The following is a 14,095-nucleotide window of genomic DNA, read 5'->3' as shown; positions in this document are numbered from 1 at the left end:
TGCTAAGATAGTGCCTACATGCTACTCATTTGGCTTGAAGAAGGAGTGCTTGGAGAGCTTGAGCTTGGACTTGGACATTCACTCAAGGAGAGCTTATTGACATTAAGTCTTGGCTGTATGCTTCTTCCTTTTTTTCATTAATATATACAACTGTTGGTTCACTTTCCATAAATTTTTCTGTTAGTACATCATTTATCTTAATGCTTCTTGATCTGTTAAGTGGATTACTTTCAATTATGTCATTTGTACGTGTATGCTTTGTTGTGTCTTTGATCCCTTGTGCAGGTATCCAAGAGTTGTGAGCAGTAGCGCTGAGCTTGAGGTGCAAGTGATTCGAGGTCTTCAACAAAGGAGTATGTTATAGTATCAGAACGAGGTAGGCCATCTTCCTCTTATCTCATTTCGCTTGTAATTTAGGAAAGTGTCCTTGTAGATTGTCACGTAGGTTGCTAGTCCCACTCATTGGGATAGAGGGATCATCTCTGTCCGCAGAGAGGATTTGCCTAGACAACATGGAAGTGTTGAACATGGTTCTAGATTGTATGGGTTTTATTTTTTTTAGCCTTCCTCCAGTTCCTCTTTCATTGCACATGTTTATTCTTTGAGTAAACTTTGGAATGAAATATTTTTCCATCTTAACTACATGTATTTGTAAGAGTTGAGCACAAAAAAAATGGTGTCCCTAAGTTTCTTGCACTGATGGAGTTTATCCAATTTGTTTTCTTGAAAAACAACATGATCAAGATCCTTTTCTCAAAGGAAAGGTGTTGGATGTTGTCACATCTCTTGAATTGGTACATAGTGATCTCATATCATTTATGACTTACCCATTTTTAGGGGCTAAGTATGCGCTCACTTGCATTGATGACTTCTCATGTCGATCTTTAGTGTACTTCCTAAGTACAAGAATGAGGTATTTCCTACTTTTAAGACCTTAAAAGATTTATTTGAGAAGTAATCATATCTTTCTATTAAGAAACTACATATAGATAATGCGGGGGAGTAAGTCAATTAGACATTCATGATTTTTGCAAGGAACATGGAATTCAACATCAACACTCTATTCCATACACCCATTAGCAAAATGGCATTTTTGAAAGAAAGAACTAGACACTAAAAGAAATTGCAAATTGCATGATTTAGTCCAAGAACTTAATACCTTATTTATGGGTTGAAGCAGTGAATTGTGCCAATTACAAAGAGAATCAAATTTCTCAAAATTTAGTGTTGGATATGACTCCAAAGGAAGCTTGGTGCAATGTTAAGCTTGAGGTCTCTACCTTTAGAGTATTTTGTAATCCAATGTGAGCCTTAATTCTAGATCAAATGTGCAAAAGTATGGAGAATAAGATCCAAGCACTAATATTTCTTGGTAACTATGAGAATATCAATCCATATATGTTAATTGGTCTTATTTCAAAGGATTTCTTGTTTTAGAAGGTTGTTTTATAGTGCAGATCATTTTGACATTTTTTATTTTATAAAACGAAAGGGTGAAAGTCATTCATTGACACCAATAGAATATGAGTAGCTTGAATAGGAATAACTTGATCATGAACAAAATTTGAGGAAAATCTTTCATAAGTGAACAAGGCTAACAAGATCGCTATCACCTAACCAATTTTAGCCATTCTATCTTTGTCCCTCACCATATTCAGTCACCAACCTCTAGTGTTTCCCTTTTGAGTCATGCATTTCAAATGATCCATGAAAATAAAAATAAAAATTGATGTATTTGGGATACCTGAAAGAAATTTTTCCACAAAGGAGGAGTATTGTTCCTTGACGAAGAATCACACATGGAATATTCTTCCTCTTTGTAAAGGACCAAATTTCATTCACTTTAGATTGGTTTATAGAACCAAATATGTAGCAGATGACTCTATTGACAAACATCAAGCATGTCTTATGGCTAATGGATTTCCATAGAATTGATTATTTTGATACCTTTGTCCTTATAAATATGAATTATATATCCTTTGTGTTATATCTCTCAAGGATGTCCAGTCTACTATATGCATGTGAAGAGTGCCTTTATCCATGGTGATTCTCACGAGGAAATCAAAATGGAGCAGCATCCTAGTTTTCGCCATGATTCTTCTCTTGTTTGTAGGCTTTGACATCCACTATATGGTCTCAAACAATCTCCTTGAGGCCGGTATGAGAAGATGGATAGTTTTCTAATTACTTTAAGGTTCATTGTTGTCATTATGAACCTATAGTTTATCGTCAGAGGTAGGAACTAATCTCTTAATTCTAATTTTGTACATGGATGATTTGATTCTTATAGGGAGTTCTTCCTCTATGAGTCAGAATTTTAAGGAAGCATTAGTGGGATAGTTTGATGCGACATATCGTGGACTTATGCAATACATTCTTGGTCTACAGTTTATTTATTCTTCACAAGAGATCTTTGTTTTTCTAGAATAAGTATGTAGTCGATTTACTTCATCACTTTGGCATGGCTATTTGTGAGCTTGTGCCTACTCCATTTTAGTTAGGTGTTACATTTTACTGGTTGCTCAATGTCATGTGTTAATCCTTTCTTGTATTTACAATTGGTTGAGATTCTATTGTGTTTGACACGTACACATCATGGCATCTCTTTTGCATTAGGTATTTTCTCTCAATTCTCTCAAGATCTTCACAAGAGTCACTATAAAGTTGCAAAGTGCACTCTAAGTTATATTCAAGGTACATTTGGCATTTGGTACACATTTGGTGCTTCTTAGCTTGTGGGCTTCACTAATTCTAAATGGGTCAGTTCTTTGGATGATCAAAATTCCACATCAGGCTTTATCTTTCACCTTGGATTTGTTCTTGTTGCTTAGTTTAAAGCAATCAACAATAATTTGCACTATCTTCTATGGAATCTCAAAACCATGTTGCATATCTTTCCATTCAAGAATTTCTTTGGCTTTCTACTCAATGACAAAGTTTGGAATTCATCAGGATAATCCTATCACTCTTTGGTGTAATAATCAAAGTGTCATACACATTGAGATCCACGCGCACGTCATTTGGAAAATCATCCAGGATGGTGTTCTCAACTTGAAGTGTTTGCTTACTAAAGAAAAATTTGTTGACATATTTATTAAACCTTTGGAATCAACTCATTTTCCTTAGTTACAATTGATGCTTGGGGTGAAGGAAGTTGTCCTTGAGGGGTAATCCCAAGTCCTCCTCCCTTCACTTTTTTGTTTTTGTTGTTTTTATCTCTTTTGGGGAGGAGTTTTTTCCGATAATATTTTCTCCTTTTCTCCACTTACGAGATTTTTACTCAGGTACCTCGTCAGACATAGTTTTTGGTACCCATTTTTGTCTTCTTGGTTACTCCCCATATTTTTCTTAAGGGGAGTTGGGGTGTTATACTTATTTTCCAAAGCATTGATTTTTCCAATGCAACCAACTAGAATGGTTTGTAATCATGCAAGTACTCTTATCTACCTAGGTGTGATAGTTATCCATTGGGAGTCTTACACTACTATATATAGATACATTCTCATGCATTTTACATAGGTCAACTCCAATAGTTCATTGGTATTCTCTCATGTAGAAAGTTTTTTGCTTTTGTAGTAACTCATGTTGGGAATATTCATTTTAAATATTTTCACCCAAAACCCATTTGATTAATTTCATAATCTAATTTTTGATCTTTCATTCATTCAAATCGAACATGTTACACATTAGTGTAACCTATATTTTTTTACTTGATGACAACACCATTGTAAGCCCAAATTCTATTTATATGAAGATATTGTTGTAATGTACTTGTAATAATGGGATAAGTTATGTAAAAGTGTTGGTTAGGAGTTATCCTAGGTCCCCTTGGGTGGATGATCATGGTAGGTCCTTTTAGTCCCCATTCTTCATACCTCTGGGTCTGTGGTACTTTTGTACTAACTATCCCTTGATAGGTGGTAACTCCTCATCTAATTGAACATTTAATGTCATGGGTAGGCTTGTGGAGGTCTTGGGATGGATCTATTTGGAAACATGATTTATGGGAGCCCATAGTTACGCACTTATTATAATTTCCATATAAAAGGTGATTGTACCTTGTAAGGGTTGTCACACCCATGTTTACCACATCTATTTATTCACCATGTGGACCACGTTTCCATGAGTACCTAGCACACTTTGGCCATGGTATCTTAAAGATGATTTTGTATGTGTTCACCCTGTTTCACAAATGAAATTTCACATTTCATGAGGTTTTTCAAGTTTCCAATTGCATGACACCCTCTCTGAGTAAAAAGAAGGCTCATTGCACCCATTAATGCTTCCTCTTTCCATGTCACATTGAAGTTTTTGGAACATCTTCTCTAAAATGTTATTTAAAACTCTATTTCATCATTAAATGAGGTTGAATTCTCTCTATGATAGCCATGGGGATTTATTAATGATGTGGCAAGGTGATTGAGTGACTTAAGGGTGGAATCATGTCAAACAAAGATGTAGCAAGGCTCATACACCAAACTTAGTTTACCAAATCAAGTTGAACATTGAGCATACAAGCCTATATCAAGCAATCATTCACATTTCAAGGGAATGTTGAGGTCAAAAAGGTGAATGTTGGAGTCCAAGAGGTAAGCATTGAGGGAAATAAGATGAACTTTGGACCGTATCTTGCATAGGAAGGAATACAAGCCCTTTCACGAGACTTTTCAATCCATTCTCAAGGTGAATATTGGAATGTTGGACTAAAAAGGCAAGTCAACCCTCCCTACAAGAAAATCAAGCCTCCTAATATGGTCATCACCCTACTCTAAGGTTTCCAAGTAATGCAAAAATTATTCAAATATCTTGACTTGGTCTCCAAGGATTTTGTGCATGACAAGGCACTTGCTTTTGTTTCCCTTAGTTTGTTTTAGAGATTCATCCAAAGGGTGGTGTTATATTAATGAATTGGAGATATTTATATGCTAATAAAGTTTTCTTTCATGAAGCAATGGTGTTGACCTTTGGAGCCTCTTCTTTCTTGGTTGTCTCTTTTATTTTGAGAGGCATTGTTGTGTCTATTCAAGGCCGCAATAAAAACTACAAGATTGATCCAAGGGTACTTTCATCACTTGGAAGAAGGATGTCCATTGTATTTTTCCTCACATTCCCCTTTGTTGGTTTGAGGTAAGATCTAAACTTTTGTTATGCCATACCTTCAAGGTTCCTTGGCAAGGGTTTTAGTTTTATTTAACATGATAGTTGATATTTTTTGGTTAAGGCTTTCCCCTTGGGGGATCCATTCTAGTTAAGCTTGGTTATGTAACTTGGCTTGATTAACGAAGAGACTACGATACCCTTAGGTCGTAGTCTCTTTCTCTAATGCTCAAGTATAAGCGGGATATTCACCTTGACCCTAATTGCCCTAGTGGAGGTAAGGATCTTGAGCCTTAATCCTAAACACTAACCAAATTGCTCAAAAAAAAAAATCCTATGTTGTCTTTTAAGAAAACACAAAAAAAAAAAAAACAAAAAATCATAAAATAAAAATCCAAAAAATATTTGTGTCTAAGCTCAAATTTTAATTCACATTTTTAAGCTAGACATCCCAGGGCTTGTGTTTAAATTCTTATCTAAAAAACCTTAAGGGAAAATAGACCCTCTCATTTATGCTTAAATGCTATGACTTAGTTATTATTGAGGGTGATTAGAGGCTACTCAACAAATCTGTAATTTATTACAACAAATTTTCTCATGTTTCATGAAAGCCTAACTTAAGGTTTGAAGGAAAAGGGGATATCTAGATCACTCTAGTTTTTATTAATCTCTAAATTTTTGTCATTGAAAAATTATTTTATTTGGAAGTGAAGTTAATATTTTAAATATTTGCAAATATTTGTTGTTGATTTATATTATTTTTTGGGAAAGACCCTAGAGGAATTGGCCCTTATTGTTACAAGTATGGTTGATTGTTGTAACTTAATTTACTTGTTGATTTCTATTGTTGGATTGTTTTGACACCTACACCCCTATGATCCTTTAAAAAAAATGAAAATCATTGCAAATTATTTCCATTCATTGTGCAAAATATAACATAAGTAGGTGGGGTTCCCTAGGAAGAAAATCAGTTTAGGTTAGAATGGCTACATTGATTATTCATTAAATTGTGTTCATGGATCACTAATGGTATTGAAGTTTTTTTGTATTGAGTATATGTTTGGCATGAAAATGTGATAGAGAGACAAGGGAAATTGTACTCACATACAAAGTCATATTAGCATCATGTCATCTTTTTGTTTATGCATGAAAAAGTGGCATCAAAGAAACTGTGACAATAATATGTCATGTGGCATAGTGTAATCCTAGTTCTGTTGTGAAATGAAATTTTAAGAAGGTTATATGTAAAAATAAAAAATAAAAATTGGGCTTTTATGTTTTGGTACCATAAATACAACCATACAACCATAGTCCAATACTTGGAAACACATATTAACAAATTGTACAGCATGCGCCATGGTTCAAAACACGTGAATTATGATGAACAATATGGCTAATTGTTGGTTTTGATTATTTAACTTGTCATTGATATATTATGTGAAATAAAAGGGAAACAACAATATGGGATAGTTGGTTCATATTTTATCTTGGCCTTTACGTGACCACTGCATCATCTAACAGTAATTGGACGGCCTTGGGAAGTTACCCCTTTGCTCAATTGGGAATTTGGTTTTTTGGATAACTTCGCATGGTAATTTTTGAGGGCTTTGCTCTGCATGCAAAGGAATCAAGTTGGCCCAAGACCTGTCCGCTACCCAGTAGAAGTTTAAAGATCAAATTTTCACCTTCATACGAGGTTATTACTCATATCAGTGCATTGTGATTGCATATATGTGGTTAAAATTAAATTTGGTTCAATGATTGTATGTTTGTTAAGTTTTTCTTCATCCCTCTTCCCTGAGTAACTAATAGAAATGAAGTAAATTATTTTGGGTGGTTGATTTCATTTTCCCCCTTCATACCCACGCTTTTCACAATATATTTTTCTTACAGTTGTTTGGTTTGCAGTGACATGAACACAAGAATTAAGGACTCAGATTTTTCTACCAATCTACGAAAATTTAAGTTGTTTAACTATGCAAATTATATGGGGTAGTAAGGGCTTATATGAAACATCTAATGTGTAGTAGGAAGTTTCTGTGTCTCTAGTTGTTACAATGTATATGGATTTTGCTTAGAATAAAGAACTTGGATAAGAAGGAGCCTTGGTTTAGGAATAAATCGAGCTTAACTCATTTTAAGTTCTAGCTATGTTATGTATATACTAGTTGTTTTACGACTATAATTAGTTGGAATTTGCTAATATATACCTATAACCTATGCTTTATCAGGCCAATTATAACTGGAAATGAAAGTTCACATGAATAAATATAATTTTTTTCTCTAGACTAAAGATGTGATGGGCTTAAAACAATTAAAAATAATTTATGATAGGATACTTGGCTATGTAGCATATTTTGTAATGATTCTAGGTTGGTTTTTTTCCAAAATTACGACCCTTGTTTGTAAGTAAAGTTGATTAATATGGTTGATGTCGTGGATTGAAGAGTTTTTCTATTGTTTAGTATGATTTTCACATGTTTAAAGTTTATATTGAAAGGGGCTTTGTCTCCCAAAGAGAAACCGTACACTATTTGAAATGAAATATTGTTGCATTTTGCTGTCAAAATAATTACTTTTTGTACTTAACGTTGAGCTATTGTATACCTTTTTTTGTAATTTACTTTGGTAAAAATGAGAAAAGTTTTAAAAATTATTGAGGGTTTTTAATACAAATTATATATGGATCATTTGAAAAAGAAATGAAGTCAAAAGAAATGTATAAATGGATTGAAAATAAAACCCTAAGTACGAGGATTCACTATGGAGATATATTATTATTATTCGTGGTTATTTTTAAAAAATATCATAAGTATATGGGTGACTTATTATAGAGTTCAAGAGCATTATAGAGTCTTTTCCCCACCTTTCTCATTTGACAAATATGAATTATGTATGGCTATCATTGCTTGTGTTTACTCTCGCCCATGGGCTTTGGATGTTGAAACTTGCAACAAAAAATGTTGAAAATAACATCAAGAAAGATCATGATTTAAGTTTGTCCTTGAATTAAATTAGGAATAAAATTGTAATTCCACATCACATGACAACTTGTATTAGTTAACTAAGTTAATTTGACTTAGTCGACTCAGTTAATTCAAGTTGAGGGTCTAACTTGAGTCATGTAGAGTGTCTCCTACTTTATAGGAGCCCTGATTAAGTTTATTTTGAGTTGTAATTAATTAATTCAGTTTAACTGAGTTAAAGTCAGTTAAACTAGTTCCAACTGATGGAGGAACTAGTAGGAGGTCAGACAGTGGAGTGTTGCTTCATGTGGTAAACTAGTTTACTGATGATTCACTCATAAATAACTCGTACATGTCAGATCTGAGAGTTACCCAGTTGAGATTGGAGTTCAGGGATAATGTACTATCATTTGTATAATTTTCCAAGTTGTACATGTGGTTCATGTAGTCAGAGAAGGGCCTATAAGGATTGCTTAGTTATGGATGAGGAATTTCCTATTTAATAGGGGGCTAATTCCTTATTAAGTAACGCAAGGAAATAGGGACTTGGGAAAGCAAAAAATTGGTTAAGTATTGGCCTAGGCTTGTCTAGGAAGCAACAAGACAGATAGAGATAGTGTAGAGGTTGCTCAAGATTGAGTAAAGCATTGTAATATTTCATATTTTATGACTAATGAAATATATAGATAGTAGGGGTTTTTAGCTATTCCTTTCCCGAGGAAATCATTATGTAATGTGTTGATTGAATTCTTCCTCTTGTATGCTTCGTGATCTTGCGATCATTTAATTGTTTCTGCTGATGAGTAGAGTAGATTCAAGTCTATTGTTTTAGTAAATTACAATTAGAAATTTGAATCTACAAGGAATTTCTACATTGGATTGACAGTGAATGGGTGCACTGTTAAGGCACTACTTGCGATAGGTTACCCATTCAAATCTCCTGTTGGAAATTGTAACTAGTTTTGGTCTTCATAATTGTTTCTTGACCCTTGTCATGATGCAAATCTTATGTTTCTATTAAAAGGAGAAAGAAAATTATGCAAAATAATAAAAGTAAATTAATTTTTGGAGCATGGGTTTCATGCTCAAGTCATGTGTCATTAGGTCTCCTAGGTTTATCATGAGTCAAAGAGTTAGTATTATTGTAAAAGACCCACTTGGGCACTTGTATCAAAGAAAGAAAACATATTTTTGTATGGAAATATCTATAAGGCTCCTAAGAACCAAGTCGGCTAGCCAAGAACAAGTCGGTCATGTGAGGGTTATTCAAGCCATAGGAAAGGCTATATAAAGGAAGCCATTCAGCCTATTGACACCATCATCAATCAATCATCTTCTTGGGTTCGATCTGCAATGGAGAAGGAGTGTGAGGGTCCTAGATGACTAGTAAATGAGGACGAAGCCCTAGAGAGAATGAGAAGGTCTGAAATCTTGTTATCTTCTGCTCTCATTTGTGAATAACCTAAGAAGTCTAGGGTAACCTCGAGTCCAAAATTGCAGTGAGTGCTACAGGATGTCTTGGAAAGGACGAAAGGCTAGAAGAGCCCTAATTCGCTAGGAGATATTGTCTTGGGATATTTGTTGACTGACTTGATTCTTGGTGGCAACCTTGGTCTAGGGTTTGGTCTTGGAAGTCTCCTTTGAAATTGATTCTATAAGAAGAAAATTTATTTTTGGGTTTTCCCCTTAGAAGGGTTTTTCCTTAGCTTGGAGCCTATATCTTGTGTTCATTGTGTATGGTTGTGATCTTCTTGTTTTGGAATTTATTTGATTATAAGAACATAAGCTTATTAAAGAAGAAGATGAACTTAACATCACAAGTAAATGCCATGTATGGAAAAATGAATTAAATTATTCCCTAATCTAATTTTCCAACATGGTATCAAAGCTAAGGATAAGAGTACATTTAGTTAGAAGACAAATGGAAGAAGTTGTACTTTTCTCCAAAAGCCAAAAGAAAATGGATGTAACAACCCACGGTTGACTTTCCATGTAAAAAAAATTATAAGACCAAGGTCATGGGACACGTATTCCAAGTTGAATGGTGGGCATATATTATAGTGGGGATCACTTTCAGTTTATTTATTGCTATGGAAATTGGCAAATGCATTGGCAAAGGAAAAGTGGCAATAGTTGGCATTTTATTTATGAAATAAAGGAAAATATGAGAAAAGGAAGGTGAAGGGAGATAGATTTGCATGCAAGGGAAATTAGAGGGAAAATGAAGGAAAATGAAGAAAATAAAGTCCTCAATGATAAAAAGGCTTATGAGGATCAGTTCATTAGTTTTGGCAATGAATATTTTTGGCACTTTAGCATTGTTCTCTCATACTCTTACACACTAAGAGAAATCTTGGAGCATTCTTGGAGCACTTGAGAATTCACTTAGATTCGAAAAGAAGGCAAAGGAAAGCAAGAAAACGCAAGGGACAGTTGAATCAACAACAACATGTGGATTTCTTTGCAGGTAATAGGTTTCATGTGTGATTTCCTTGTTGATCTATGGATGCAAGGTTTATGCATGTGATTTTCTTGTTATGTGTTGTCATTGGCATCGATATTTTCTTGGATTTATAGTGGTTTTAGCCTTGCCTTACCATTTCCTGGATAATCATGGTGTTGTGGCGTTTTCCACTTGTTGTTTTTATGATTGGTGCTCATGTTCCTTATGGTTGTGGGTTGGAAAAAACACTCTGGAAGCCCTGGAACAACTTGGGTTGAGTTACTAGTCCTGGAGCCTAGGTTGGGACAAACTCTCTTGAGACCTCAGTGGGTTGAGTTACTAGTCCCTGGAGTTGGGTTGGACAAACACTCTAGAGCCCTTGAAGGTTGTGGGTTGAGTTACTAGTTCCTGGAGCCCTGGACAGCTTAGGTAGAGACCGATCTGGTTGGTATTAGTGATTTTCAGACCACAAAGGTGGAATCACTGTGGTTGAGGGTTGAGGTGGTTTGGACTCTGTAAGCCTTAGTTGGTTTTGTCTTGGTTTACTCCATGAAATCCCACATTCATTCTTGAACTATGGCATGGGGGTGATTGGCTAAAAGATAGATTTGTTTCAGCTCAATATATGGTCCAGTGGTATGTGGAAGTCCCTAACTTGCTTGGAATTTTCATATATTAATAAGATGAATTATTCTACTGTGATTCATGTATAGTTGTAGTGATTATGTTGATGACAGTATGGTTGATTTTCCATGGTTCTTATGTTGGTTATTTGCAGGTTACATGATGTATGTTATCTATGGCTATTATCATGATTTGTTTAGTTATCTAATGGTTGATGAATATATGGATTAATAAGTGTTGTTGCAGTTGTGTGGAGAGGTCATATAGCCTTATTGGTGATTCTCAGATGAATCTCAAACTCTTATGATTATATATGCATTCATGACCTATAGCTTACATGTTTACCATGTGTTTGAATAAACGTTTGTTGTGTACTAGGCCTGTCTAGCTCAAGATATTGTTCAAGTTTGAATGTTGGGGATTTTTGTCATCTTGATCTTGCTTCTAGAAAGTTTGAGGCAGTTCTAGGCAGGGGTCTGGAGGCTAGACTAAAAAGGTGGCACAAATTCCATAACCACCTGCACAAAACTAGAATATTTGGATCATAACAACTGGTAGCTAGGCTTATTAATGTGGTTGGGAGCCTCAAAACTGCATGCATGCCTTGTTGTGGGTGTGGTTGGGGGTTAGGTCAAAGAAAAACTAGTTCTAGCTTAGGATCTGGTCATCAAAGGTTGTGGACTAACTTCTGGGTGATCTAGTGCTCCTGAGGGATATTAGTAAGTTGTTAGTTTGTCAACTCCACTTCCATAACTTAAACTTTGAGGTCAGATCATGTCATAGTGGCGCTCCGCTTCAAATTTACCTGGAGGGCTTATAAAAGCGGGTAAATGTGGGGTGGTGTTGATACAAGTTGGTATCAGAGCTTCTAAGTTCAGACGCTTGGACTGGATGGGCTAAATATATATGGTTATGAATGCATAATAGGTCAGACATTCATCGTGGTGGTCATTATGCATTTTGTGTCATCATGATGTTGTTGGTATGTTATTATGTTGATATGTTGGTTGAGATGGAGTAAGAGATGCATATTATTAGAGCGAGGTTGTAGCACTGGACTCGGGGTAAGAGAAAATCATCGTACAGGTTTGTATGTTGAGTATACAGGTATGATGGCTAATGGTTTTTATATCCATTATGGTTATATACATGCCTACCACTCTATTGTTGTTTTCGTTACATGCATGATAGATGTTAATTAATCAGTGTGGTCATATGCATGTGCATCAGTTAGTCATGCATGGTAATTAACTTGTTGTTATATGCAATGTGGTCATGGACATGATGATTATGGTAATTGCATTTAAGATATTTATGTTATATGTATCGTGCTAATCTAGATTGGCTTGTGTAGATGGTTATGGTTATGATATTCAGGTATGAGTCAATATGCTTGTGATATTGTGTCGTACTAATCTGGACTGACTTGTGCTGATTTGAAAGCCTCCCCTGAGATACATTGAGGTATGAGTTTGATTATGTTGTCTATTTGGTTTATCTAACATGGTATGTTTGAAGGATATAGAAGATCAAGGATGAAGTGCAGAGTAGTGGACTATAGTTCACATGAATCCCCTTATAGGCCTGACATGAAATCCAAAAAATGGAAAAATGGCACGATTATGTGGTATGTTTTCAAGTACAAAATGCATGAGAAATGAAAATCAAGTTTTGGCAAGTGTGGTTAAATTTAGTAGAGCTTTGGAGATCCCATTGGAGATTGATCCCTTACATTAGTTGCCTCCTTCTACCTTAGTGTGGACCATGGATAGTAAGAGGTTATGTTTACATTTTGTTTGAATATTCAATTAATTGCATGATAAGAGTATGTGTCTATAAGATTGCATGAAGGAATCATCAGGAGAAATCTAAAATAATCAACAAGGAGATGAGAGGACAACCCCATCAATAGCCAAGGAAAGAAATTCTTCAAAGAAAATATTTTACTCCTCTGATGAATAATGTTGAATGTTATGTATGTCATAATCTTGGACATGTTGCAGCCAGATGCAGAAGAAGAATGGTTCAAGACCATCACACAGAAAGATCATCATGTTCCAGGTACTTTAAGGGATATTGCTTTGCTTGCAATATGTTTGGTCATAGAGCTGTTGATTGCTACAGAAGGAATATGAAACATGTAATATGCATGTAACAAGCTTGGACATACAACAAAGGAATGCAGGAACAAAGTACGACCACCATACCAAAAGGAGAAAACATCATCACACTTGAAGATATGGAAGAAGAAGGAAGTACAGTCAAAAAGATGTGGCACAACACAATATACAGACATAACAGACTCAGAGGGAGCTGAAAGTGTAAAACTTCAGTGTCCTAAATCTCATACGCAAGTTTCATAAAGGGAAGTCGCGTATATACGTGATTTAATTACTGCACAATCACGTATATGTTAGTTTGAGGAAAAGCAGTGGGACATGCTCAGGAAAAAGGGTCTGATATGATTCAGTCCATTATTTGCTCCGTTTGATAATGGTTACAATCTTCTAATGATGTGTGGAAATGTCTTAATACTCATATGATGTTTAGAAGTGTTGTTGATCCTAACTTGATGATGATGATGTCTTGATACTTCTTGCTAATATATGCATGTGTTGTACTTGATGGCAACCCACTCGTAGAAGAACAACTCACTTATATATAACTAGATGAATCTATAGAAGAGATATCAGATGTGACAGAATACATGGGATGCAGGACAGCTCAAAGGAATCAGTTCAGATGTAATGAACAATAAGATGACAGTTCTGAGTATGACAAGTTAGCTTTGCCATCAAGTTCAAAAGGGGAGATTGTTGGCATTATGATACAAGTGTTGTCCTTGATGGCAACTCACACAGATGACAGATCATAGTGCAGCAGGTCAGTAGCAAAGAATTAATGATCAGACTACAAAGAATGAAGAAAGAAGAGTATATATGCAGGTTCACTATATACCAAGTCG

This window comes from Pinus tabuliformis, chromosome J (genome assembly GCF_031772625.1).
Source record: "Pinus tabuliformis cultivar Carrire ecotype Pingquan chromosome J, CPIR1, whole genome shotgun sequence".
In the NCBI taxonomy this organism is placed as follows: Eukaryota; Viridiplantae; Streptophyta; class Pinopsida; order Pinales; family Pinaceae; genus Pinus; species Pinus tabuliformis.
The sequence above is the reverse complement of the archived record's forward strand: the minus strand, read 5'-3'. Positions refer to the sequence as shown.